General features: G+C 45.6%; 1 long non-coding RNA gene across 1 annotated transcript; it reads left to right on the forward strand.

Moving 5' to 3' along the window:
* Positions 1-407: 407 nt before the first annotated feature.
* On the forward strand, positions 408-24,180 carry LOC147121135 (uncharacterized). Its single transcript, XR_015075386.1, has 3 exons — positions 408-612; positions 16,596-16,687; positions 22,571-24,180. It is a non-coding gene; the product is annotated as an uncharacterized LOC147121135 (long non-coding RNA).
* Positions 24,181-27,259: the final 3,079 nt, after the last annotated feature.

The raw sequence follows: 27,259 nt of genomic DNA on the forward strand, positions 1-27,259 counted from the left end.
GTTTCTTGCATGCACTACGCATGCGCGGGAAACCGGCATTTCCGATCCTCTGAACCAAGGGGTTCAGAGGTCGAACGTGTGCGCGCAGGAGGCAGCGCGTGCGCGTTGAACTTCCTCTTTTTTTACAGGTTTGCCCGTGCGTGAAGGCCTCTACTTTTTACACATTAAAAAAACAGACGTAAGGACTTCATTTTAAAAGGTAAGTGGTCAATTAATTAAAATTAGAACATTTTTTCCACAGGTTTATTATTTTTAAATACTTTACAGTAAGGTAAGTGTATTTTTAGCCCCGACATTTTATAAAATTATTTTTTTCAAAAATTTAAATTATTGCTTAAAATAGTTATTTAATGTTATTTATAGTTGATTTAAATCGTGTGATTTTTTTTCAAATTTATTTTAAGGTTAAGTACTGTTTTGGGCACCCGGAGTTTTCATGAGTTTGACAGTTCTTTCTGTCAAACTCATGAATGGACTTTTCCCTCCGTGTTCCCAGCCGACGCATCGCACTAAGTACGCCGCTGGATCACGCAAGCACAGCGCGCCAGGAGCTGGACCGAGCCACAGACAGGAAATCCACACAGGCCCAGGCCTCAACTGCCGGTGCGCTAGGTAAGTGTAGGTCGGGGGCTTGCACCCGCAGGAAGCCCCCGACACGAATTTCTGGGCCATTACACCAGTTGCATTAACTTAGAATCAAATAGTGAACACCAGCATTTTGAGTAAATGGGATTTGAATTCTGTGAAGGATTGAATTTTGAAACCAAAGGCTGAACTTGCACAGTCACCATACTGTTTGACAGCTTTTATGTGTGTGACAAAAATTTTTTTTTTTTAATATTCTTTCCTGGGATGTGGGCATCGCTGGCAAGGCCAGCATTTATTGCCTATCCCTAATTGCCCTCAAGAAGGTGGTGGTGAACTGCCTTCTTGAGCCACTGCACTCCGCATGAAGGTACTCCCACACTGCTGTTAGGGAGGGAGTTCCAGGATTGTCACCCAGCGACTGAAGGAACGGCAATATATTTCCAAGTCAGGATGGTGTGTGACTTGGAGGGGAACTTGGAGGTGGTGGTGTTCCCATGCATCTGATGCTCTTGTCCTAGGTGGTAGAGGTCGTGGGTTTGCAAGGTGCTGTCAAAGAAGCCTTGGCGAGTTGCTGCAATGCATCTTGTAGATGGTACACACTGCAGCCACGGTGTGCCGGTGGTGGAGGGAGTGAATATTTAAGGTGGTGGATGGGCTGCCAATCAATCGGGTTGCTTTGTCCTGGTTGGTGTCCAGCTTCTTGAGTGTTGTTGGAGCTGCACTCATCCAGGCAAATGGAGATTATTCCATCACACTCCTGACTTGTGCCTTGTAGATAGTGGAAAGGCTTTGGGGAGTTAGGAGGTGAGACACTCACCGCTGACCCAGCCTCTGACCTGCTCTTGTAGCCACAGTATTTATGTGGCTGGTCCAATTAAGTTTCTGCTCAATGGTGACCTCCAGGATGTTGATGGTGGGGGATTTGGCGATGGTAATGCCGTTGAATGTCAAGGGGCAGTGGTTAGACACTCTTTTGTTGGAGATAGTCATTTGCCTGGCACTTGTGTGGCACGAATGTTTCCTGCCACTTATCAGCCCAAGCCTGAACGTTGTCCAGGTCTTACTGCATGCGGGCATTGACTGCTTCATTATTTGAGGAGTTGCGAATGGAACTGAACACTGTGCAAGCATCAGCGAACATCCCCACTTCTGACCTTATGATTGGTCTCCAACAACCACAACCATCTTCCTTTGTGCTAGGTATGACTCCAGCCAATGGAGAGTCTTTCCCCTGATTCACATTAACTTCAGTTTTACTAGGGCTCCTTGTTGCCACACTCGGTCAAATGCTGCCTTGATGTCAAGGGCAGTCACTCTCACCTCACCTCTGGAAATCAGCTCTTCTGTCCATGTTTGGACCAAGGCTGTAATGAGGTCTGGAGGTGAGTGGTCCTGGCAGAAACAAACTGTGCATCAGTGAACAGGTTATTGGTAAGTGTCGCTTGAAAGCACTGTCGACAACACCTTCCATCACTTTGCTGATGATTGAGAGTAGACTGATGGAGCGATATTTGGCTGGATTGGATTTGTCCTGTTTTTTGTGGACAGGACATACCTGGGCAGTTTTCCACATTGTCGGGCAGATGCCAGTGTTGTAGCTATACTGGAACAGCTTGGCTAGAGGTACGGCTAGTTCTGCAGAACAAGTCTTCAGCACGACAGCCGGGATATTGGCGGGGCCCATAGCCTTTGCTGTATCCAGTGCGCTCAGCCGTTTCTTGATATCACGTGGAGTGAATCGAATTGTCTGAAGACTACACAAAGCTCAATGTGAATGCTCACTATCCTGGCAGCAGCCACGATGCCATCAACCTGCGCCAGACTGATGTGCCAGCACTCTTCCAGCCACTATTTGAAGCTCGCGGGTGGCTGCTCGGAGTCAAGGACTATCTGCTCTCCACCTGGCTCATGACTCCCCTCCGCAACCCAACACTCGTGCCCAGCACTCATATAATGAGAGCCATGCTGCCGCCAGGAACATCATTGAGAAGGCCATTGGCCGACTGAAGCAACAATTCCGCTGCCTTGACCGCTCGGGAGGATCCCTCCAGTACTCACCAGAACAGGTGTCCCATTTCGTGGGGGTCTGCTGCAGGCTCCACAACTTGACCATCATGAGGGTGCAGCCCTTGCCACCAGGGATTGCGGGACCACCTCAGGAGGACAATGAGGGAGAGGTGGAGGAGGATGAGGACAATGAGGAGGAGGAACAGGAGGGAGGGTGGAGGCAGCGAGACAATCAGCCTTCCGGATGAGCTGTCCTTGACTGGCTCATCAGACTCCGATTGCATGAATGAATCCTGTAGTTCACCACATCCCCATCGTACCATCCCTGTCTCACGCCATAACACAGTCCTCCTGGGCACAAAGCTGCAATGAGAGACACCACAAAAGATTCCAAACACAATTAAAAATTTTATCCATAAACATATCTCATATATTACATGAATACTAATAACTAATCACCCTTGTGCAATCCCTTAGTGCCTGCCGATCGTGTGCCTTTTCCTAATCTAGTGCTCCTAAGCAGTGCACCCCCAGTGGCTGCAGCACGGCTGGTGGAAGGCTGCTGAGTTTCTGTGCTGGACACTACAGGTGGCCTTGCAGCATGAGCTTGACCAGATGTGGGCCTAGAAGGCCCAACTATACACTGCACCACCTCGGCATGCGTGGCAGCAGGCTGGGCTGGCTGGCTGACAGGCAGCTGCAAGGGCAATGACGGAGTGGCAGTGGTGGAAGTAGGAATGTTGTCATCCTGAGAGAGGACAGCAGGTTCCAGCTCCACAGACACACTGCCACTCCCCTGGGGCAGCACCTCAACATTCCTAGCAATCCGTTGGAGCACAGATTGCTGGCCTGCTGCGAAACCGTGGAAAGCCCTGTCCAACGGTGGTAGACCCAACCACGATGGCAGCAGTCAGAGCTTGGCTGGCATCATGCTGAGACTGCATGAGAGCAGTCAGAACTTGGATGCCACCAAGCAGACACTGCATGAGAGCAGTATGAGCTTCTGCTGCAGCACTAGGACATTCGATCGCTTCCGCTTGTGATGCAATGGAAGCTGTGTAAGATTTGGATCACAGGTCACACACAGATTAACCAAAGGGTCTTAGGAGTTGTAAGGCTTTGTATTAAAGAGTTAGGGGGAAAAATTGAGTATAGCCCCGTTTGGGGCGCCAGCCTCGCCAGGGCGCTAAAAGTAGCGCCCCGGAAACATTCGCGCCCCTGCACCGGAAATTGAATGGTTGCGCCCCAAAGGGAAGCGCGGCATTACTGGAGGCGCCCCGCATCCCTCTTGGGGCACTGTGAGTGAATATCGTGGGACTACGTTCCGCAGCGCCACACGCTGCGGCACGTCGCGCTGCGGTATTGCAGGCCTTCCTCCCCTTCTTAAAGGGGAGGGGCCTTGTGCAGCACGATCTGGGGCCCAGCTGGGCCCCCGAGGATCGGGAGTGCAGGCAAAAGAGCCCAGCACCGAAGAGAAGTGCCGGGCTCTTGGAGCACAGCCGGCACTCCGCGTGGGGGGGTTCAGGAGGCCGGGGACGGGAGCGCAGGCAGGTGCTGGCAGGCGGCCAGCAACAAAAATGGCCGCCCTGCACCTCGCCTTTAATTTGCGCCTCCTCGGCCGCACGTACGGCCCCCTGAACCCATCGGACATAGCGTCCGCCGGTAAATCAGGGGGCGCTGCCGAATATCGCGGTCGGGGCGCTGCGCACACCGATGATGTCATCGGCAGCGGTGCAGTACTAACGGTTAGCGCCACCACTAAAGTCCCGTGGAATTTAGCGGGAGGCGTGGGCAGTGCCGTGCCCGGGCGCCAGTTGGCTTGCGACCGACTTAGCGCCCTCTTAAGGCGCTAACGGGTGGCGCAACCTACTGAATTTCTCCCCCTTACAGTTTAAAGCATAATCAGATATTGCTACATTCGATTGAAATAGATACAGTAGATATACAACCCGTGACAGATGAGGGCAATCGACCGCCCTGGAACGGAACAAAACAACCGGACGGACGGTGAGGCAGTACGGTGGTCTCGGATTGGGTAGATTCCTGCAGTCTGCTGCAGCGGTTACTTCCGTTGGGTCATCCTTGAGCTGTTGGAGGTGTTAGGCCATCAGCCACCTCAGAGGCTAAACTTGACCAAGGTGTTAGGCTGTAGCCACCTCGGGGAAGCCTTCGTCCCTAACTGCCTGTTTTCGTCTCTCGGTCATCTGTTTTGATACCTTATTTCGATGGGCTGGTGGATAACTGGTTTCAATCATTTTTACCCATCCCATTGTCCAATTTACAAGGGGGGGCTACCTGTGACAGTTTCCTCCCAGCCTCATGAGGTAAGTTTCCTCCTTATCTCTGTTCTAAAGGTCTTGTTGCCCTCTCGTAGACAGCTTGTTTATCCTACAGCTCCTTGCTGCATAGAAACATAGAAGATAGGAGCAGGAGTAGGCCATTCGGCCCCTCGAGCCTGTTCCACCATTTAATGAAATCATGACTGATCATCCAAACTCAGTACCCTGTCCCTGCTTTCTCCCCATATCCCTTGATCCCTTTAGCCTTAAGAAATATATCTAACTCCTTGAATATATTTAATGAATTGGCCTCAACTGCCTTTTGTGGTAGAGAATTCCACAGGTTCACCACTCTCTGGATGAAGAAATTCCTCCTCATTTCTGTCTTAAATGGCTTACCGCTTATCCTTAGACTGTAACCCCTGGTTCTGGACTCCCCGGCCATCGGGAACATCCTTCCTGCATCTAGTCTGTCTAGTCCTGTTAGAATTTTATAAGTTTCAATGAGATCCCCTCTCATTCTTCTAAACTCCAGCAAGTATAAGCCCAATCGACCCAATCTCTCCTCATACGTCATTCCTGCCATCCCAGGTATCAGTCTGATGAATCTTCACTGCACTCCCTCCATGGCAAGAACATCCTTCCTCAGATAAGGCGACCAAAACTGCACACAATACTCAAGGTGCGGTCTCACCAAGGCCCTGTACAACTGCAGCAAGACATCCTTGTTCCTGTACTCGAATCCTCTCTCTATGAAGGCCAACATACCATTTGCCTTCTTAAACTTCTGCTGCAACTGCATGCTTAGCTTCAGCGACTGGTGCACAAGGACACCCAGGTCTTGTTGCACTTCCCCTTCTCCCAATCTATTGCCATTCAGATAATAATCTGCCTTCCTGCTTTTGCCACCAAAGTGGATAACCTCGCATTTATCCACATTATACTGCATCTGCCATGCATCTTCCCAATCACCCAACCTGTCCAAATCATACTGGAGTTTCTCAGCATCCTCCTCACAGCACACACGCCCACCCAGCTTTGTGTCGTCTGCAAATTTGGAGATATTACATCTAGTTCCCTTGTCTAGATCATTAATATATATTTTGATGAATAGCTGGGGTCCAAGGACCGATCCCTGCGGTACCCCACTAGTCACTGCCTGCCACTCTGAAAAAGACCCGTTTATTCCAGCTCTTTGCTTTCTATCTGCCAACCAGTTCTCTATCCAAGACAATACCTTGCCCCCAATCCCATGTGCCTTAACTTTACATGCTAATCTCTTATGTGGGACCTTATCGAAAGCCTTCTGAAAGTCCAAATACACCACATCCACTGGTTCTCCCTTATCTATTTTACTAGTTACATCCTCAAAAAATTCCAGTAGATTAGTCAAGCACGATTTACCTTTTGTAAATCCATGTTGACTTTGTCCGATCCTGTCACTGTTTTCCAAGTGCTCTGCTACTACATCTTTTATAATGGACTCTAGCATTTTCCCCACTACCGATGTCAGGCTTACCGGTCTGTAATTCCCCGTTTTCTCTCTACCACCTTTTTTGAATAGTGGGGTAAACATAGAAACATAGAAGATAGGAGCAGGAGTAGGCCATTCAGCCCTTCGAGCCTGCTCCGCCATTCAACGAGATCATGGCTGATCATCCAAACCCTAGCACCCGGTCCCTACACCGACAGCCATCCCACCCAAGCCCTATCCCCGTAACCCCACATATTTAATCCCCCCTAACACTAAAGGCCAATTTTTATCATGGCCAATCAACCTAACCCACACATCTTTGGACTGTGGGAGGAAACCGGAGCACCCGGAGGAAACACACGCAAACACGGGGAGAATGTGCAAACTCCACACAGACAGTCACCCGAGGCCGGATTTGAACCCGGGTCCCTGGCGCTGTGAGGCAACAGTGCTAACCACTATGCCACCGTGTTGCCCGGGTAACATTAGCTACCCTCCAATCCATGGGTACTGTTCCAGATTCCATCGAATGTTGGAAGATGATCAGCAATGCATCTACTATTTCTAGGACCACTTCCTTAAGTACCCTAGGATGTAGATTATCAGGCCCTGGGGATTTATCGGCCTTCAATCCCATCAATTTCCCTAACACCATTTCCCTACAAATATTGATTTCTTTCAGTTCCTCCCTTTCATCAGACCCTATGTTCCCCGACATTTCTGAGAGGTTATTTGTGTCCTCCTTTGTGAAGACAGAACCAAAATATGTATTTAATTGGTCTGCCATTTCTTTGTTCCCCATTATAAATTCCCCTGATTCTGACTGCAAGGGACCTACGCTTGACTTCACCAATCTTTTTCTCTTCACATATCTATAAAAGCTTTTACAGTCAGTTTTTATGTTCCCTGCAAGCTTACTCTCATATTCTATTTTCCCTTCCTTAATTAATCCCTTTGTCCTCATTTGTTGAATCCTAAACTGCTCCCAATCCTCTGGTTTACTGCTTTTTCTGACCAATTTATATGTCCTCTCCTTGGATCTTATGCTATCCCTAATTTCCCTCATTAGCCACGGTTAGGTCACCTTTTTTGTTTTATTTTTATGCCAAACTGGGATGAACAAATTCTGTAGTTCATCCATGCGGTCTTTGAATGTTTGCCATTGCCTATCCACCGTTAACCCTTTGAGTGACATTCCCCAGTCAATCCTACCCAATTCCTCCTCCACAGTATTGTTACTAATTTGGTTAGCCCAATCTATATGTAGATTAAAGTCACCCATGATAACTGCTGTGCCCTTATTGCACGCATCTCTAATTTCCCATTTAATGCCATCCCCAACCTCAGCATTACTGTTTGGGGGTCTGTATACAACTCCCACTAATGTTTTCTGCCCCTTGGTATTTCTCAGCTCTACCCATACAGATTCTACATCATCAGAGCTAATATCCTTCCTTACTATTGTGTTAATCTCCTCTTTAACCAGCAATGCTACCCCACCTCCTTTTCCTTTTTGCCTGTCTTTCCTGAATATTGAATACCCCTGGATGCTAAATACCCAGCCTTGGTCACCCTGGAGCCATGTCTCCATAATCCCAATTATATCATATCTGTTTACATCTATTTGCGCAGCTAATTCATCCACCTTATTACGAATGCTCCTCGCATTAAGACACAAAGCCTTCAGGCTTTTTCTAACACTCTTAGACCTTTTAGAATTATTATTTACTGTGGCCATGTTTGATTTAAATCCTTGATTTCTCTGACTGCCACTTTTGCTTTTCTCCTTCCTGTCTTTTGCTTGTATCCTTGTTTCCCTTTCCTTTGTCTCCCTGCACAGGTTCCCAACCCCCTGCCATTTTAGTTTAAACCCTCCCCAACAGCACTAGCTAACACTCCCCCTAGGACATCGGTCCCGGTCCTGCCCAGGTGCAAACCGTCCAGTTTGTACTAGTCCCACCTCCCCCAGAACTGGTTCCAATGTCCCAGGAATTTGAATCCCTCCCCCTTGCACCATTCCTCTAGTCACCTATTCATCTGAAATATCCTTCTGTTTCTACTCTGACTAGCACGTGGCACTGGTAGCAATCCTGATATTACTACCTTTGAGGTCCTATTTTTTAATTTACCTCCTAACTCCATATATTCAGCTTTTAGGACCTCATCCCATTTTTTACCTATATCGTTGGTACCTATATGCACCATGACAACTGGCTGTTCACCCTCCCCCTCCAGAATGCCCTGCAGCCACTCTGAGACATCCATGACCATAGCACCAAGGAGGCAACATACCATCCCAGAGACTCGTTTGCGGCCGCAGAAACTCCTATCTATTCCCCTTACAATAGAATCCCCTATCACTATAGCTCTCCCGCTCTTTTTCCTCCCATCCTGTGCAGCAGAACCACCCACGGTGCCAGGAAGTTGGCTGCTGCTGCCTTCCCCCGATAAGCCATCTCCCTCAACAATATCCAAATTGGTATATCTATTTGAGAGGGGGATGGCCACAGGGGACCCCTGCACTACCTGCCTGTGACTACTACTCTGCCTGGCAGCCAGTCCCTTCCTGCCTGTGCAGCCTTTACCTGCGGTGTGACCAACTGATTAAATGTGATATCCACGATGCCCTCAGCATCGCGACTGCTCCAGTATGTATCCATTAGCAGCTCCAGCTCCGCAATGCGGTCTGCCAGTAGCTGCAGCTGGATACACTTCCCACACACATGGTCATCAGGGATACAGGAAGTGTCCCCGATTTCCCATGTAGTGCAGGAGGAGCATGCCACAGGCCCGAGCTGTGCTGTCATGACTTGCCCTTCAATTAATTTAAATAAAATTAAATCAAATCAATACCACCAATTACACTACAATTAAATTATATACTCAAGGGCCCTTGGTTACTAGCACTCCCCGATACACAACAGAGACCTTAGAAACTATAACCACAAAAATTATGACCTTCTAAACTTTATAAACTATTAACCTTAACTGTCAAACTATAGAGTAGTATAAATACTCACCTGGCCATACTCATCCAATCAGCTGCTTCCTCTTGCCCGTGTCACTTTTTGAATTGTGGCGTGGCTCTGGAACGCCGCCGCCGGTCTACAAGATTGACCGGCCTTTGAGAAGAAGCCCGTGAAAGTGAGTTTAAATACTCACTACTCTCCTGCTGCTCCCGACACCGGTCTCTTCCTACAGGGTGAAAAGTTAGGAAAAACAAAGGCGAAGCAAGGGAGCTCCTCCTTCCACTCCTCACCTAACTCTGACTCACCCAACTCGCAGCACCCTGTTGCTTATCAGCCCACTTGAAGGCCTACTTTTGTGTTCTGACCTCGTAATTCAGCTCTCTGTACAGCTATTTTTCTGACATGACTGGAATCTTTCTGTGTCATCAAATTAGGCAAATTGCTGATCTAGGGAACCCGTAACAGACTATTATTTATTTCAATCCACGATTTCTTACAGCTGCAACATCGCTCATCATGTGCACCATCACGTCTGTGTCGCATGGGTCTTTCGGGGAGTGTACCATCATTTCCAGACTGCAATTTATGGGCTCCATGCTCTGTGTAGAGCCCCGTGCAATGTTGGAGGCGGACTCCTCCACAATCCTCGCCATTGCCGAGTGGCTCTCTGGCAGCCTTGCCATTGCACCTATCATTTCCATGTGCATGCCCATCACCCTTCTTCTGAAGGTTCCCCATTGAGGTGATCATCTGACTCCTGTGCAACAGAACTCACGCGTGAACTTGCCCTCCGGGGAGCTGGCCCCCAAGCTACCCTTTCTCGCCTTGCTGCAGCCCACTCATGCCCAGTGCCTCAACCTGTGCAGACCCCGCTACTACATTAGCCTCTAAAGAATGTGTAGTGCCAGTATCTGAGCTGGTGTCTGCGAGTGTCATATTCAATGATGCGGTGTCTTCTTCTTCCTCCTCTTCTCCCCCTCGCGCTCATCGGTGCCCTCGAGTACTGGGGGTGTAGTGCATTGAGCTGTGTGTGAAACTTGTGATACAGATGGTGGTATGTAGCACTTGTTGAAGCCTTCATTCACCCTGATCACCCGTGTGAGGTCGTTAATCTTCTTCCTGCACTGGGTTTTGGTCCTGGGGAGCACAGTGCTGCCCATGACATGGTGTGCCAACTCCCTTCACATAGAGCAGCAGATTTGTGGTGAAAGCCTCCTGCAAGTTGCAGGTAGAGGACCACCTGCCTTCTCTACACCACAAAAAGCAATGCCTCTGGAGCTCCATCCGAGAACCTCTGAGCGACGATCTGCCATCAGGATTTGTCTTCTTCTTCTTTTTCTCCTTCTCCTTCTTCTCCTTCTTCTTCTCCTCCTCCTTCTTCTTCTTCTTGTTCTGGTTGTTGGGGCAGCTGCACTCCCAACAATGCTGAAAATGAGGTGCTGCAGCATCACTGAACCTCCCCTTTAAGTAGTGAAAAAAGCCTGTGGCAATCATTACTGCAATTAGGCTGCCCCCGATATTGGTCCAGCTTTTCAGTGTACTCTTTTGGTGCACACTATAAACAAATAAACTGTAACTAAAAAACCATTAAAGAAAACTTAACAACTTAAATTAAAATTTGGTTGTCTGGGGTGATGCACTCCAGTCCCTGCGGCGCCCACCGGTCGTGGAAGGCCTCGAGCATGCCACCGGACACTGCGCGCTCCATCTCCAGGGCCACCCAGGCACGAACAGGCCGCGGAAGAGAGGCAGGCAGTCAGGCCGAATGACCCCCACGACCGCCCACTGCCTGAACCAGTTGATGGCCACTTTGGTCAGGCCCAGGAGCAGTCCTACGAGGAAGTCCCCCGATCTGTCCGCTCCCCTCCACACCGGGTGACCAAAGATCAGGAGTGTGGGACTGAAGTGCAGCCAGAAATTGAGGAGCAGCCCCTTCAAATAATGGAAGAGGGGCTGCAACCTCTCACATTCAATATATACATGGAACACGGACTCCTCCAGGCAGCTTTTCAGTGTACTTTTTTGATTGGGTGCTTAAACAAATTAACTGTAAATTAATAAAACTTTAAATAAAACGTAACAAATCAAATTACAATTTGGTTGTCCGGATTGATAATGCACTCCAGTCCCCACGGCGCCCACCGGTCGCGAAAAGCCTCAAGCGTGCCGGCGGACACCGCGTGCTCCATCTCCAGGGCCACCCGGGCGCGAACATGGCCGCGGAAGAGAGGCAGGCAATCGGGCCGAACGACCCCCTCGACCGCCCGCTGCCTGGACCAATTGATGGCTTTTTTGGCCAGGCCCAGGAGCAGTCCTACGAGGAAGTCCCCCGTTCTGCCTGCTCCCCTCCACACCGGGTGACCAAAGATCAGGAGCGTGGGACTGAAGTGCAGCCAGAAATTGAGGAGCAGCCCCTTCAGATAATGGAAGAGGGGCTGCAACCTTTCACATTCGATATATACATGGAACACGGACTCCTCCAGGCAGCTTTTCAGTGTAACGCCAATGAGCTTGAGCTTTTAGACTAGAATCATGACTGCAATCATTTTAACGAGGAGTGAGCATGTATTTTGCGTGCATCCTAGAGGATTTTCAGGTGGCGCAGCTTAACCTTTTATAATCTGAACACTGCCCACTTCTTGGCTATAACGAATTTCTAGTCCTTGTCCTTGGTAACTGCCCAACCCAAAATCTCATGAAGGAAAAGGGACAGAAGGCAGGGAGCAGCATGGCACAAGTATTGTTTGACTAATTAGCCAGTCATATTTGCATTTCCAACTTTTAGGCTCTAATTGACCCTCCACAGCCACATTTCCATCCCCTGTTGAAAGGGTGGACAGCTTAGGCCTTATCTTCTCCATGACTGCTGTTAATATCACCATGTAATCACCAGTAAGTATGTTTCTCCGAGCTGAGACTGATCCTGACGGTACTTTCTGTCTTCTTAGTTGAAGTATGGTGTTATTGGTTCCAATATGGGTTGTCTTTTTTTTAACAATTGATGTACCAATGTGGCAGAGGAGTCAGAAGTATTGGCGATAAAGCTCTTGTCTCTGGACTATAGGGTTACGGATTCAAGCTCACGCCTAACACTGATTCATCAGTGCAGTGTAAAGGGGACACGGCACTGCTGTAGGCACTCTGCTTCAGATAAGATTTTAAACCAAGGTTCTGTCTGTCCTGGTTGAATGATAAAGATCCCCTGGCTCTAATTACAAAGCGCAGGCTGAAACTTTGTTCTGGTCAATATTCTCTCAAGAAAACCTTCCAAGTTGAGTTCAAATGACTGCTACCCCTAGGGCTCAATGTAAATGAGATGTGCAATCTCATTGGGCTACCTTGGTTAAATATCTTCAAATAAGTAAGTCTCCCGTCTGACTTCATTTGCACTGCTTGTAAGATGAAACAGAATAAAAATGACAATACTGAAGAAACAAAATTGCTGGGATTAAATCATTGAATCCTGAATTTCCTTTGCAGTTTTTGAACTACACATACTCTGCCGCACGTGATATCTGAACAATATTTTCCAGTTGATTATCAGTACGTTGAGATTGATTTAAAGGAAGATATATAGCTAGAGAGCATTTTTTTATTCATATTGAATCACACGGTTTCGTCAATGGCAAGAGTTTGACCTGACTCCAGAGTGAGACTTTCTGAAAACTGCTTTGCATTGACAATACAGTTGTCGTGTAATGCAGACAAAATTCATGAAAAAAATTTATAAACCTTTTTTAATTGGAGCACGAATGAATTGTGTTATTTTCTTCATGGTAATGTGATATGCAAGTGTCACAAGTATGTGTTTTAATACAATTTATATAGTTGCAAAAACATTCGGAATTATTACTTCCTCCAAGGGGAGATGAGTGAGTTGCCCTTCCCAAACAGAAATGACCAAAGTAAAATCGACTTCAATATAAATGAAGTGTTGGACAAGCTAAATGGACTCAAAACAATCAAATCACCAGGAATAGATGGCTTTTATCCCAGAGTGTTGACAGAAACTAGAGAGGAAATTTGGACGACACTGACAACTATTATGAGGGAATCACTGGACACTGGAGAGGTATCAGTAAATTGGAACTGTCCAATGTGGTGCCCATATTCAAAAAGAAAGAAAGAAAGACTTGCAGTTATGACCACCGGACATCCCAAAACGCTTTACAGCCAATGAAGTACTTTTGAAATGTAGTCACTGTTGTAATGTAGGAAACGCAGCAGCCAATTTGCTCCCACAAACAGCAATGTGATAATGACCTGATAATCTGTTTTTGTTATGTTGGTTGAGGGATAAATATTGGCCAGGACACTGGGGATAACTCCCCAGCTCTTCTTTGAAATAGTGCCATGGGATCTTTTACGTCCACCTGAGAGAGCAGACGGGGCCTCGGTTTAACATCTCATCCGAAGAACGGCACCGCCGACATTGCAGCAACTCCCTCAGCACTGCACTGGAGTGTCAGCCTAGATTTTTGTACTCAGGTCTCTGGAGTGGGATGTGAACCTAGAATCTTCATGACTCAGGTGCTACCAACTAAGCCAAGGCTCAGGGAGATAAAACAGACACAGGCAACTACACAACCTATTAGACTCACGTCCATTACCTGTATAATAATTGAATTGATTATCAGAGTAAACTTGAGTATGTGTGTAAGGACAACTTCGTATAAACAGTAGTTAACATACGTTTGGAAGGGGAAGATCCTGCCTGACCAACCTCCTCAACATCTTTTATAAATAACATTCGAAATCCCAAAAATGATAGTCAGTTGTACAAAATAAGGATATGGGTAGATCAGTGGTAGATGAAATTTAATGCAGACAAGGTACTGTACATAGGGAAAGATAGAAAGGAAAAAGAAGCAACACATGTTCTCCATGAACAGTGTTGAAATAACAAAGGAGGAAATTGAAAGAGATCTGGAAGTCTTAATAGACTCAATGTGAGACATGTCCATCCAATGTAGAGCAGCAATCAACAAAGCCAACTCGAACATTGAACTACAAGTCCGAGGAGTTTGTGATCAAACTGCAAAGTGTGTGGTCAGACTGCATCTTGAGTACTGTGACCAGTTCTGGTAGCCAAGAAACACGGGAGACATTCAAGCACTGGAGGAAAAGCAGAGAAGAGATATGGGGGCTGATCCACCTTTCAGAGGTTTGAATGATAAGGAAAGACTTGAGAAACTTGAGCTCTTCAGTCTGGAAAAGTGATGTCTGTGAGGAGGTCGTGCAGAGCTATACAAGACAGCATGGGAAAGGTAAATCCAGAATATTACTTTGAAGTAAATTGCAAAAGTAGGAATAGAGGACACAGGTTTGAACTAGTATAAGGCAAATTTATTGCTGCTATTGGGAGATACTTTTTCACGCAAAAGGAGTAATTTTAACTTTGGGTGATGATGTAAAATGGGCGCTATTTAATTGACCACCTCGAGCGAAAGGAAAATCAGGTGGGGTGTATAATGGATGACTATTTTGATCTCAGCCATTTTACATCATCGGTCAAAGTTAAAATTGCTCCCAAAGAGTGATCAACGTGTGGAATGGACTCTCGGCGTAATGGAGGCAAAAACGCTGGAATCATTTAGGAGACAATTAGATGTTGAAATGGGGGAACTGCTTCTGCATGGATGAATTCTGATGGATGATGGGCAGGATGGCCTCTCTTACCCATAGTTATCTTGCGATTTTGTGATGGGCCAAATTTTATCTTGGTGGCAGGTAGGGAATTGTGGGGGGGTGGGGGCGGCGGGAATGCAGACGGGAAACCTGGAAGAACGGGTTTCCCTCAAGTCCTGCCGAATTTAACGGCAGGGCCAGATTAAATTTTTTATTATCTGTTTCCCGCCCGCAACCAGCCAGATTGAGAGGCTGGCTGGCTGTCGGGCGGGTAGGCCTGAGGAGCAGGGAGGAGGAAGGCCGGGATTGTCGTAAATGATGGAAGGTTGGCATCGTTGGTGGAGGAGTTAATCTGGGATCGTGGTGGAGGTGGAAGGCCAGGATCCTCGTTGGTGGGGGGGTGGGGGTTGGAAATCTGAGATCGGGAGGGGTGTTGGAAATTGATAGGATGGGGGGAAGCTGTCGGAGATCAGTCCGAGGGGGAGATCAGAGGTCGGGGGGATTGGAGTCCGGGGGCAGGATCGGAGGCCTCATTGGGGGAGAAGGGGGAAATTGGAGGCTGAGGGGGGCAGATTGGAGGCCGGGGGTGATCAGAGGCCTCGGGGGGGCAAATTGGAAGTGGGCAGGTTGGAGGCGGGTTGGAGTCGGGGTTCATAATTTTAACACTTTAACCTCTCACCTGTTTTTTGGGGTTAAAATAATCCCCCGCCCATGTGTCTGTAAAGAAAAAACAGGTTGGTGAAACTTTTTAAATGTTTTTGGTGCCCATTACAACAATTTTGTAGTGTCCTTCTCCAAAAAGAACATGTCACGGGCATAACAATGAGGAGAAAGAGGTGACAGCGGGAATGAGAGAGATGGGCAGGTGGGTAACCGAAAACACAATTGAAGAGGTACCGACTCCAACCCGTCTCCAACTCATCTACTTCCGTTTTTAACGGAGGTGGGACGGGGGGTGGGTGGGGGCTGTGGGCTAACCTGCTCCTAGGAGGTGGGTTGGCACATTAAATATTATAATCTAAGAGGCTTTTGAAGGAAGTGAGAGAACTGGTGAGGTGGAATGGTCCAGTCACTGTTGCTATATTTGCAAATGTGATAGCCAATTTGCACACAGAAAGATCCCAGAAACAGGAAATGAAATGAACAACCAGTTAAGCTGTTTTTTGTTGAGGGCAGAATGTTGCTCAGGACACCAGGAACATTACCCGCTCATCATCAACTAGTGGCATGGAATCTTTTGCACCTACATGAACAGACAGATAGGGCTTCTGTTTAACATCTCACTCCAAAAACAGCACCTTTCAGTATTGCACCAGGATATCAGCCTAGATTACATAGTAAGTTCAAGAGTGGGGCTTAAATACATAACCTTGTGGCTCAGAACTACTAGTGCTGCTAACTGAGCTAAATTGGCACTGAAAGGAAGAATTGTCCTGTGGAGGGATTTGAGATTAACACAATGTTATTTTCTTTTCACCAAGGGGTGGTGGAAGAGACTCGCAAATAGTTAACGTGATTTTATAGATATTTGGTATGGTATTGTTCTGGTCTTTTAACCTATTGATTACAAAAGTTTGGAAACAATTCATGGCATGGAGAGTGTTAACGCTGCTTCTTGCTTGCATTTTAACTCTGTTCTGCTTTTTTTAGACTTTCAACATGAAGACAAATTGTTCAAAGAAAGTACTTCAGCCGGAAGATGAATGCTGTGTCTTCATTTGAAATCATAATCACATAATTTGGTGAGACTCACAGCCATAATTACAATTTAATATATGGATCAATAAGCAATAAGGCATTTTAGACAGGTCCGTACGTTTTATTTTATCTCAGTTAACTGTAATATTAATTGAAATGGTATTAAAATTCCCACTGAAATCAGACATTGCCATTTTTCAGAAAAAGGTAATTAATTACACATATATAGTTAAACCCTTATACCTTCTGAAACCATCATTTTCTGGCTATGTTTTGTCAGTAATGTTTCAATCGCACTTTAATACAACCTGAGCTGTGATTCCAGCTAGCAAAGTAACCGAGTCATTAAATCCATTTAAAATAGCCTCATTTGTGGAGTAATAAAATTTTTAATCATTTTATTACTAAAAGAGTATTTAATAAGTACCTAATTAAATGCCACAGGCAGGTTATCTGAGTTTAACCTTCAGAGGAAAACTATGTATCATACTTTGCCTCTGGCATTATGGGATATAAATGTCATCCTCATAATCATTGTCAGAGAACTTGCTTCTGGCATTTTCTAAAGCTATATCTAAATCATAAGATAAAATTAACAACCACTCAGATAATTTCCAGGTTGCATGTGCCTACAGTAAATTAAAATCAGCCCTATTGCATTTGAAAAGTGGGCTGCTTTAAACTCAGAACGGCACATTTTATATCTTTTGGTTCACTTGGCTGGTCTAAATTTGAGAAGGGATGAGGAAAGATTCCATTTGAATAACACCTTTGGTTTCTTTGTCTTTTCTTTTACAGTTTTGCTTAAATGTTTTTCAACATCTGTATTGAACCTTGGAGTTGTGATGCTGGGGTCTGTGTGCCCCATGTGAGCTAACGTGAGTTCCTTCAACTCTTGAGAGTTGGGTCTAAATCCATCCTAGACTAATGGAATGAAGCTTTCATCTCTGTTAACTATAAATGCCCTATAGGAATGAATTTGGGAACTTTCAACCCATTTTAGTGAGCATGGGCCCACCGCCATTAAAATGCCTATAATTTGTCACTAACTGTGCAGGATTATTTAGAGAAGCCAAAAGGATGGCTAGAAAATGCCACACTGGTGCAGTAGAAGGTGTTCTGCAAAGTTTGGGGCTGAGGCATATTAGCGGGGCAGAATAGAAGCAGTTCTACTCTGCATCTCATGGTGCTACACCTGATCTGGGAGCACTTGATGCTGACAGTGGAATGTTGGCTATAAGAAAATGTTGCATTTCGCAACACTAAAACTCCTCACATTGAGGAGCGAAAAACTGACCAACAAAAGTAGTATCAATTAGCAACATTGTCATTACTTAATACAAAGAAACATTTGCAATGGAATGAAAACTGGACAGGTTCTATAACAACCGGGCGGTTTGCTCCACCAGGTTACCGCCCATGGGACAAAGATGAAAATTTAACCCAATGTAATTGGATGTGTGAATGCTGTACAGGAAAACTACACCAGGCTTGTTGCCAGTTTTACGATGTTTAGATTATGGAATGCTTGGAAAAAATCTGATAATACACACAGAATTGAAGCAGAAGAGATCTGATCAAACTGGCTAAGTTGATGTGAAATAACAACAGAAAATGCTGGAAACACTCAGCAGGTCAGGCAGCATCGAGGAGAGAGAAACAGAATCAACATTTTGGGTCGAGGACCCTTCGTCAGAATTGGAAAAGTTTAGAGAAGAGAGCTTTTTAAGCAGGGTCAGGGAGGAGGGGAGAAAAGAACAAAGGGAAGGTCTGTGACAGGCTGGAAGGCAGGAGAGATTGACTGACAAAAGGGATGATGGTGCAAGGCATAAAGAGAGATAATGGGACAAGTTAAGAAACAAAAGAGGACTCTAGATTAGGTGTGAATGGCGATGGCAGAGTCATCAACAGCTACCATGTGAGAAGACAAGGGGAAAAATATATAGGGGCCGAGGTTATAATCTGAAATTGTTGAACTCAATGTTAAGTCCTGAAGGCTGTAAAGTTCCTAATTGAAAGATAAGGTGCTGTTCCTCAAGCTTACGTTGAGCTTTGTTGGAACAGTGTAAGAAGCCGAGGACAGAGAGATCAGAGTGGGAGTGAAGCAGAGAATTAAAGTGACAGGCGACCGGAAGCTCGGGGTCACGCTTGTGGACTGAACGGAAGTGTTCCACAAAGCGGTCACCCAATCTGCATTTGGTCTCCCCAGTGTAGAGGAGACCACATCATAAGCAGTAAGTACAGTATACTAAATTGTAAGACGTACAAGTAAATCGCTGTTTCACCTGGAAGGAGTGTTTGGGGCCCTTGAAAGTGGGAAGGGAGGAGTTAAAAGGGCAGGTGTTGCATCTCTTGTGCTTGCAAGGGAAGGTGCCAGGCGAAGGGGAAGGGGTGTTGGGGGTGATAGAGGAGTGGACCAGGGTGTCGCGGAGGGAGCGGTCCCTTCGGAATGCTGAAACGGGGGTGGGAGGGGATGATGTGTTTGGTGGTGGGATCACGCTGGAGGTGGTGGAAATGGCGGAGGATGATCCATTGAATGTGGTGGTTGGTTGGGTGAAAGGTGAGGACAAGGGGAACCCTATCATGGTTCTGGGATGGAGGGGAAGGGGTGAGAGCAGAAGTGCGGGAATTGGAACGGACATGGTCGAGGGCCATGTCAACCACGGTAGAGGGGAATCCTCAGTTGAGGAAAAAGGAAGACATACCGGAAGTACTAGTATGGAAGGTGGCATCGTCAGAACAGATGCGGCGGAGACGGAGAAACTGGGAGAATGGAATAGAGTCCTTACAGGAAGCGGGGTGGGAGGAAGTGTAGTCCAGGCAGCTGTGGGAGTAAGTGGGCTTATAGTGGATGTTGGTCAATAGCCTATCTCCAGAAATGGAGATAGAGAAGTTGAGGAAGGGAAAGGAAGAGTCGGAGATGGACCATGTGAAGGTGAGGGAAGGGTGGAAATTGGAAGCAAGGTGAATAAGTTGATGTGAGTTTGGCTGTTTCGTCTGGTTTCGTAACTAACCCTACTTGATAAATTTTAAGAGGATTTGTTTCCAAGTGGAAGGAAATCAGCAGAGAATATGAGCTGAGTATGGAAGAAACTTTTCAGTTTCAAAATATATCCATATACTATATATTGGCCCAAAATATGCCCGAGGGAAGCCTCCGACCTGTAAAAAATCTTTGCATTTACCTGGTGGCCCGGGAGATACAGAGGCTTGCAATCCTGGGCCTCACCAGGTCTGCGTGGGCAGAGGCTCACGTATCCCAGGGACGCATGCAGTTTGCAAGTGCCCCTGGCATCACGTGGGACAGCCAACCAATAACTGAAGGGAATCCCCATTCATACTTATTGGAGTTCCATACATATGGAATTCCCATAAGTATGAATGGGGATCACTTAAAAAATATGTGAACACATGAATTTTTTTTTTTTACATATTTAAAATTAATTAAAATGCCATTTAATTAAATATTTTAAACGAAAATTAAATTTTTTGAACGGGGCTAAAAATAAACTTACCTTATTGGACAGGGTTTTTAATGTATAAATGAGTGATAAAATTTTATTTTTCTATTTTTTAGAACTCTTATGCTGGTAAAAGCAGGCCATACACCTGTTTTTACCAGGCATAAGAATTTCCCGGGCATTCAGTGGGCGGAAGTTGGGCAAAAAGCGCAACTCTCTGCCCGCATGCGGGCACTTTGCACGCCTAAACCCGGAACTTGTGTGGCCCCTACAGGCGCGTGCGCACCTCGTACACACCCATAGGGGTCACAAAATACAGCCCATAGATTTATATTAGCAATGTGCAACAAATGCATTCTGTTAATTTTTACTATTAAAGGGCCATGAGAAAATGTTTGGCACATCTTTTCTATATTTTTGGTGATGGAGAACAGTCAGAGGAGCTTCATGTTATTTTTCATCATAATGATGCCATGTATAAATGATGCATTCATTCATTTTGATATGAGGTACAGGTAGACTACCCTTTATCCGGACTTCCGAAAACCGAAACCCTCTAAAAACCGAAGGTTTTTTCGTTCAGCGTAAGTCGTGCGTACGAACGAATAAACCTTCGGTTTTTAGAGGGTTCCGGTTTCGGAAGTTCGAATGAAGGGTAAGTCGTGCGCACGACCCCCCGCCGACCCCCCCGCCGGCCCCGACAACCGCCGACCCCGCCAGCCCCGACAACCGCTGACCCCCCCGCGGACCCCGCCGGCCCCGACAACCGCCGACCCCGCCAGCCCCGACAACCGCCGACCCCGCCGGCCCCGACAACCGCCGACCCCGCCAGCCCCGACAACCGCTGACCCCCCCGCGGACCCCGCCGGCCCCGACAACCGCCGACCCCGCCAGCCCCGACAACCGCCGACCCCGCCGGCCCCGACAACCGCCGACCCCGCCAGCCCCGACAACCACTGACCCCCCTGTGGACCCCGCCGGCCCCGACAACCGCCGACCCCGCCAGCCCCGACAACCGCCGACCCCCCCGCGGACCCCGCCGGCCCCGACCCCCGCCGACCCCGACTGACTTACGCTGAGCGTCAGCGTAAGTTGTGCGCACGACCCCCCGCGGACCCCCGCCGACCCCCCCGCGGACCCCCGCCGACCCACTTTCCGAAATCCGAAATTTTCCTTTATCCGAAACTCGGCTGGTCCCGAGGTTTTCGGATAAAGGATAGTCTACCTGTACATCATAACATTCCAAGTTATAGACAATGAGAAGGTTTTGCCAAAAGATTTCACTGAAGGCGATTCCCCTTTAAGTGGTATGTTGCAAAATTAGACAGAGATCCACAGAACATAACCTGTTTTTGATTGCTATGTTTCTGGTGAATTTTTAGCTAAACTTATTTCAAATAGGACCTTTATGCCATATCACAGAAACCCCACAGTGCAGATAGAGGCCATTTTGGCCCATCGAGCCCATATCCCACCCGATCTCCGTAACCCCTACACCAACACATATCCCACCCTATCCCCGTAACCCCACGTATTTAATCCCCCTAACACTAAGGGTCAATTTACCATAGCCAATCATCCTAACCCGCACATCTTTGGAGAGAGAGAAATTAGTTTAGACTTGATTTAACCCAGGTGTCAGGTGTGAAAAGTGTACACTGTCCAGACTCTCACAGAACATGTCTTAATTTATATAATTTTTTAAATTAACATTTTAAACTTACTGTCAGCAAATCCCCATCATGTTCAGTCTGATCTCTTGACTCAGACGAGATTAAGGTATCTCCGATGTGCTGAATTTATGTAACACGCAGGATACAATGAATTCCTGCTATTTTACTGTGAAAAAGTATTAGAATACCGTCCGATACATTTTATTATGTTACAGATTTCAGCATCTTGCATTAGTTGATACGAAAGTACATTTAACCAAACAAGAACAAAATTGTGCATATTGTGAAATACAACAGATGAGTTTGCAGGACTCACACACAATTTGTGAGGTTTAGATGATGTTTATGAGCATGTCAAGCTGTTCTCCTTTTTTATGACATCACCTCGACTCCCTCAGTGGTCGGGCTACTTGTAACTCACTCCATCCATCTATTATTACCTCCCACTGGGAGTTAAAGCATTTGATTGACTGTGCCCTTGCCTGTCATTTTAACACATTTCAACTCTTTCCAACATCTCCCTGGTAATTTTGATTGCAGATTTTTTTCCCCTCTTTGACTCAGTTTGAACTGATTAGATTTGAAAACAAGTATTCATGTTCTCTGTGGAGAAATACGAATTTTTAAAAACAATCCAGCTAGGATGACTGTTTTAGACTAAATATGATGTCCATGTGTGAATGACTGCACAGCTGCAGATTTGATAGGATCTTGGTGTGCAGTTCACAATGAACTCTGGGAGGCGTAGCTCTAACACAATTGTAATTTTTTTCTGTTTGTGTTTTTTTCCCAGAGTCAACACACTTGTTCAGACAATGCAGTCAGGAGATTTGCCTTCAATCAAACATTTACATTTGTTTCACACAGAATCATTCTGAAGGTCAAATGAGAATGTTTCCCGTGTAAAAGTGCAACTCTCTCACATCATTTTTGCTAACATTCTGGAATCTAAGGTTTTAATTGCAAGAGTAAAGCGTTTCTTTAATGTGTTGTTGGAAAATGATAGTGCTACAGTCCATGACTGTTTGTTATCAGCAGCCTTCACAGTTGACAGCAGGCTGACTGATTAATAGTGTTAGATTAACCCCTTGGGTCTCTTTAATATTCATTAGATTAACCCCCCTCTGTTACTGATGAAACACTGGTACATTGTGATAGGAAGTAACAAAAAAGGCAAAAAGAAACCAGTGGTGAAATTGCTGTAATTTATTTTCTTTCTCTTATTTACAATTATGCAGCATTCTCAACCTTTTCATTTAATGCTTTACACTTTGAAAAGCTATATTGTCACTGTGTGGAAGTTTTACTTTGTTCTGCTTTCTTCAATGTAGGTGAGCAGCTCGTGGAAAGTGCAATGTATGCATGTTTTAAGCCATAACTTGTCACATTTGTTAATAATCCTCCTTTTTAAATTCCAATTACACTGGTTGGTGTGAATTGCCGAGCGCTTAATTGCCACTAAAAATGACTTAAATTTAATAGGTTTAAAATGTATTACTGTAGAGTAATTACTACTTATTTTACAAATCGCTGCAAAACTGTAGTGTGACTTCCAAAACAGATGAGAAGGTAGGAAAGACAATGTTTTTCCTAGAATACACCAATGACAAATGTAAAGGAGCATTCTTTTCTAGCTTGGATGGGTATATACAATTTAACACAAATAGGTACTCCTAACTAGACTTGATTTGTGAAGGAACAAGAAGTGAAGATATTTACTCACTTCATTTACATACTTTGTTTTAAATATATACTTCGGGTAGTGCACCACAAAGTCATGAATAATTCATAAAACTGCCATTTTGTTAGTCTTTCCCCCCTGCTGCAAACCAGAAGTGACACAGTGCCTGAAACCGAATTCTTGGTTAATACTATGTCAGTTGGGGACATTTATGCCATACCATATTGGTGGGCTGAGAGTGGCAGAGTTGTTTTTTACATTTTGTTACAAACTCAGCAGCGGTTGCAGTTATATTTAAGTCTTCTAATTTTAGGGTTAAACTTGATGACTATCCCTCGAAAGATGAATTCTAAAATTAAGCCTGGAAGCATCAATGTCAGCATGCTGCAGTTCTGGCACAACACATGCAGCCACTTGTTTGGTGCAGGAAGCACTTCATCTTCTTTCTGTACAGATGAGCAGCTTGCATGTAGAGTGCACCTTCAGTTGCCTCTGTCACAAGTGACTCAATGAAATTCCATTGGAGAGGAGTCACTAAGGATGCAGCTACTGATGCACCTCAATTGCTTTTAGTATTATATTCTATGAAGACTGTTGCAAAAGTTTAATATTTACTTAAAGAATTGTAGTTGTTCCTTCTAAAATTGTGGTTCCAAAAACTATAGTATATTTGTTCCTTACAAAGTCATTTTACTGATTAAACCTGAAGTTTTCTGATTTCATCTTAAGGCTGAGAAAGCACAAATTTACACACAGCTGATTTCACCTAAACGCTTGATCCAAGTTCATGAGAAAATAAAAGGCAAACATCAGAAGACCTTTTATACTGCAATTTTTGTGTTAATGAAAAGCAATTTTTATATTGCATTAATGAAAAACTACAGCATAACTGGAGAGTGAAGTCACAGTCTGATGGTGCATTCAAGTCTGGCTAGTGGTGGTCATTTCAAAGAGACTGGTGCACACTTTGGGCTTTACACTGGCTGTAATATGGTTGAAACTGGTGTGAAGCCACTTTATTTCTTGCCTATTTTCTTCCCTTTCCTCCTGTAATAACTACTCACTTGAATATATTTCCATAGATGCGTTAGAGCTGGGGAAATGCAACGGATACAGTGTACATGGACTTTCAGAAAGCCTCTGACAAAGTACCACACTGGTGACGATTGGAACAGATTAAGCAGAATGGAATTAGGGAGTTTGTAGCAAAGTGCATGAAAACCTAGTGAGAAGGGAGAAACAGAGAGTAGGAATAAAGGGCAGTTTCTCAGAGTGGTTGGATATGGGTAGCGGTGTTCTGAGACTATTTCTGTTCACTGTGCACATCAGTGACTTGGAATTAGGTTTAGAGGGAGTTGTGTCCAAAGTTGCAGATGATACTACAATAGAAGACACAGTAGATCATTCTAAGGACCAAAAAAAGCTTCAAGGGGATATTGATAAAATGGTGGAATGGGCAAAAAATGTAAGATGGAATTCAATATCAGTAAATGTGAGGTGGTACATTTTGGTTAAAAATAAAAGTAACAATTATACTTTGAATGGATGAAAGCTAGATGATATGGATGAACAGGCAGATTTGGGGGTTCAGTTTGACAAAGTATTAAAAGCAGCACCTCAAGTTGAAAAGCCCATAACAAAAAACTAATGAAATACTGGGTTTTACGGCAAGTGGTATGGAATATGAAGGTCACAATGTAATGGTGAATCTTTATCAAATCTTAGTAAGACCACAGTTTGTGTGCTTTGTGCAGTTTTGAACTCCATGCTACGGGAAAGATGGTGAGACAATAGTAAGGGTAAAGCTTGAAGTGAGAAGGGTGCTGTCTGGTATGAAGAAATACTTAAAGAATTGTTTTCGGTAGAACAGATAAGCTTAAGGGAAGATTTAATAGAGATGTTTAAAATTATGGAAGGATGGATACAGAGTACAAAGGAATAGGATGTTTCCAGTGGTTTAGGGATCTAGAAAGAGGAGTCATTGATATAAGATTAAATGGAGGAGATTTAGGACAGAGAGCAGGACAAACTTTTTTACACTGAAGACTGTGACAGAGGACTGTGAGGCTGTGGTATGCACTACCAGAGTTAATGACTGAAGCAGCACCCTTGTCAACATTTACAAACAGGTTGGACAGGTGACTGACTGAATGGGGGATATTGGGAAATGGGAACATTTAGGGTACATAGGACTCGGGCAATTGGTTTCAATTATTTCGCTTTCAAATCACCGTGGCTGCTAATTTGATATTCTAGAATTGTACTTATGAAGGTAAGCTCTCTTAAAGGGAAATTTATTAAACTATCTGAATAATTGTCAATCATTCTTTCTATACTGAAGTGAAAAACAACTAAAAATGTAAAATTGTAGAAAAAATTACTTTAAAACAGGTTAATAGTGCATGTGTATTAGTTTGCTATTTTAGTGCATGGGAAAGAGAAAGAAAAGCTTTTGGTGAAACAGCAATGCATAGATGTGAACATCTCGTGGGAAATAGTGATTCTTGTTTAAACTCGTTGAGTGATAACAGCATTCACAAAACTACATGCTACTTGCAAAATGGCAGCTTCCTGTATGGAAGAAAGGGGTTGTTCCATTTGTGAGGAACAGGTTATTTTCATATTTAGAACATTAGTAGATACATATGCGACATTTAGGATGTCAGTGGTTTCAACTAAGCTTTAATAATACAGTATCAATTTTGAGTTATTTTCTTGAGTTTCATGACAAGACACAGAGGGGGAAAAGTTCAGTTGGCTAGCGCCTCCAGTTAGCGCCTGGCGGGGGCACTAATGGGGTGCTGATGCAGTAGTGCCAGGGCGAGGCGAATCCAGCAATGCACGGCAAATCTGCCGCCGCCCCACCCCCCCCTCCCCGTAGTGCCGCTGCTACGAGTTACCGCCGGGGTCCTCAGCGCCAGGCAGAGCGTGATGTCAGTGAGCGCGCAACACTCACTGGGCGCTCGATCTGCAAAATTCATTGTCACCCCCGCCTTAGTGCCTCGCCCTGACAGTGACAGGGAGAGGAGGCGTCAAGCAGGTGGATGCCGACTCCAGGGGTGCGACTTAAAGGGATCATGAGTAATGAGTCGCAACTGTCATGTTAGTGCTGTTTCACTGCTTCCTTGTCAGTTTGACATTGTGCAACAGTTTAATTCAGTCATTTATCGGTTGTTTATGATCAGGAGTGTTGTGGCTACTAAAAATTTGTTACATTTAGTCTCACAACATATCGAAGTGCTTCACTTGGTTACATTAATGGGGACTATACTGGCAGTCGACTTTGCCCTCCAGGATCTACGCAGAGGGAGCGGAGGCAGCGAGAAAGATTGGAACATGTGGCCAGAGGGAGGAGAAGGGCCATGAGGGCTCTCAACAGGATGCCTTACCCTCCAAAGATATTCTGAGAGCACTTCTCCTACCTCCAATTAAGCGAGGAGCAGTGTATTAGAAGGCTTTGCTTCTCCAAGGAGGTGGTCATAAAACACTGCCAACTCCTGCAATCAGACCTCGAGCCGCAGATCAGGACAAGGACGGCTCTCTCAGTGGCAGTCAAAGGTCACTGTCGCCCTCAATTTCTTCGCCAGCGGATCCTTCCTGGCTGCAACAGGAGATATAGCTAACATCTCACAGTTCGCAATCCATCGCTGCATTCGGGAGGTCACAATGGCTCTCTACAGTAGGAGAAGGGATTACATTTCCTTCTCATCACCAGAGAGAAGCAGGACAAACATGCATGTGGCTTTGCCAGGATAGCGGGAATCCCCATGGTGCAGGGCGCCATTGACTTCAACCACGTGG

This window comes from Somniosus microcephalus, chromosome 3, assembly GCF_052327205.1.
Source record: "Somniosus microcephalus isolate GS21.2 chromosome 3, FLI_Smic_1.0, whole genome shotgun sequence".
Taxonomy (NCBI): domain Eukaryota; kingdom Metazoa; phylum Chordata; class Chondrichthyes; order Squaliformes; family Somniosidae; genus Somniosus; species Somniosus microcephalus.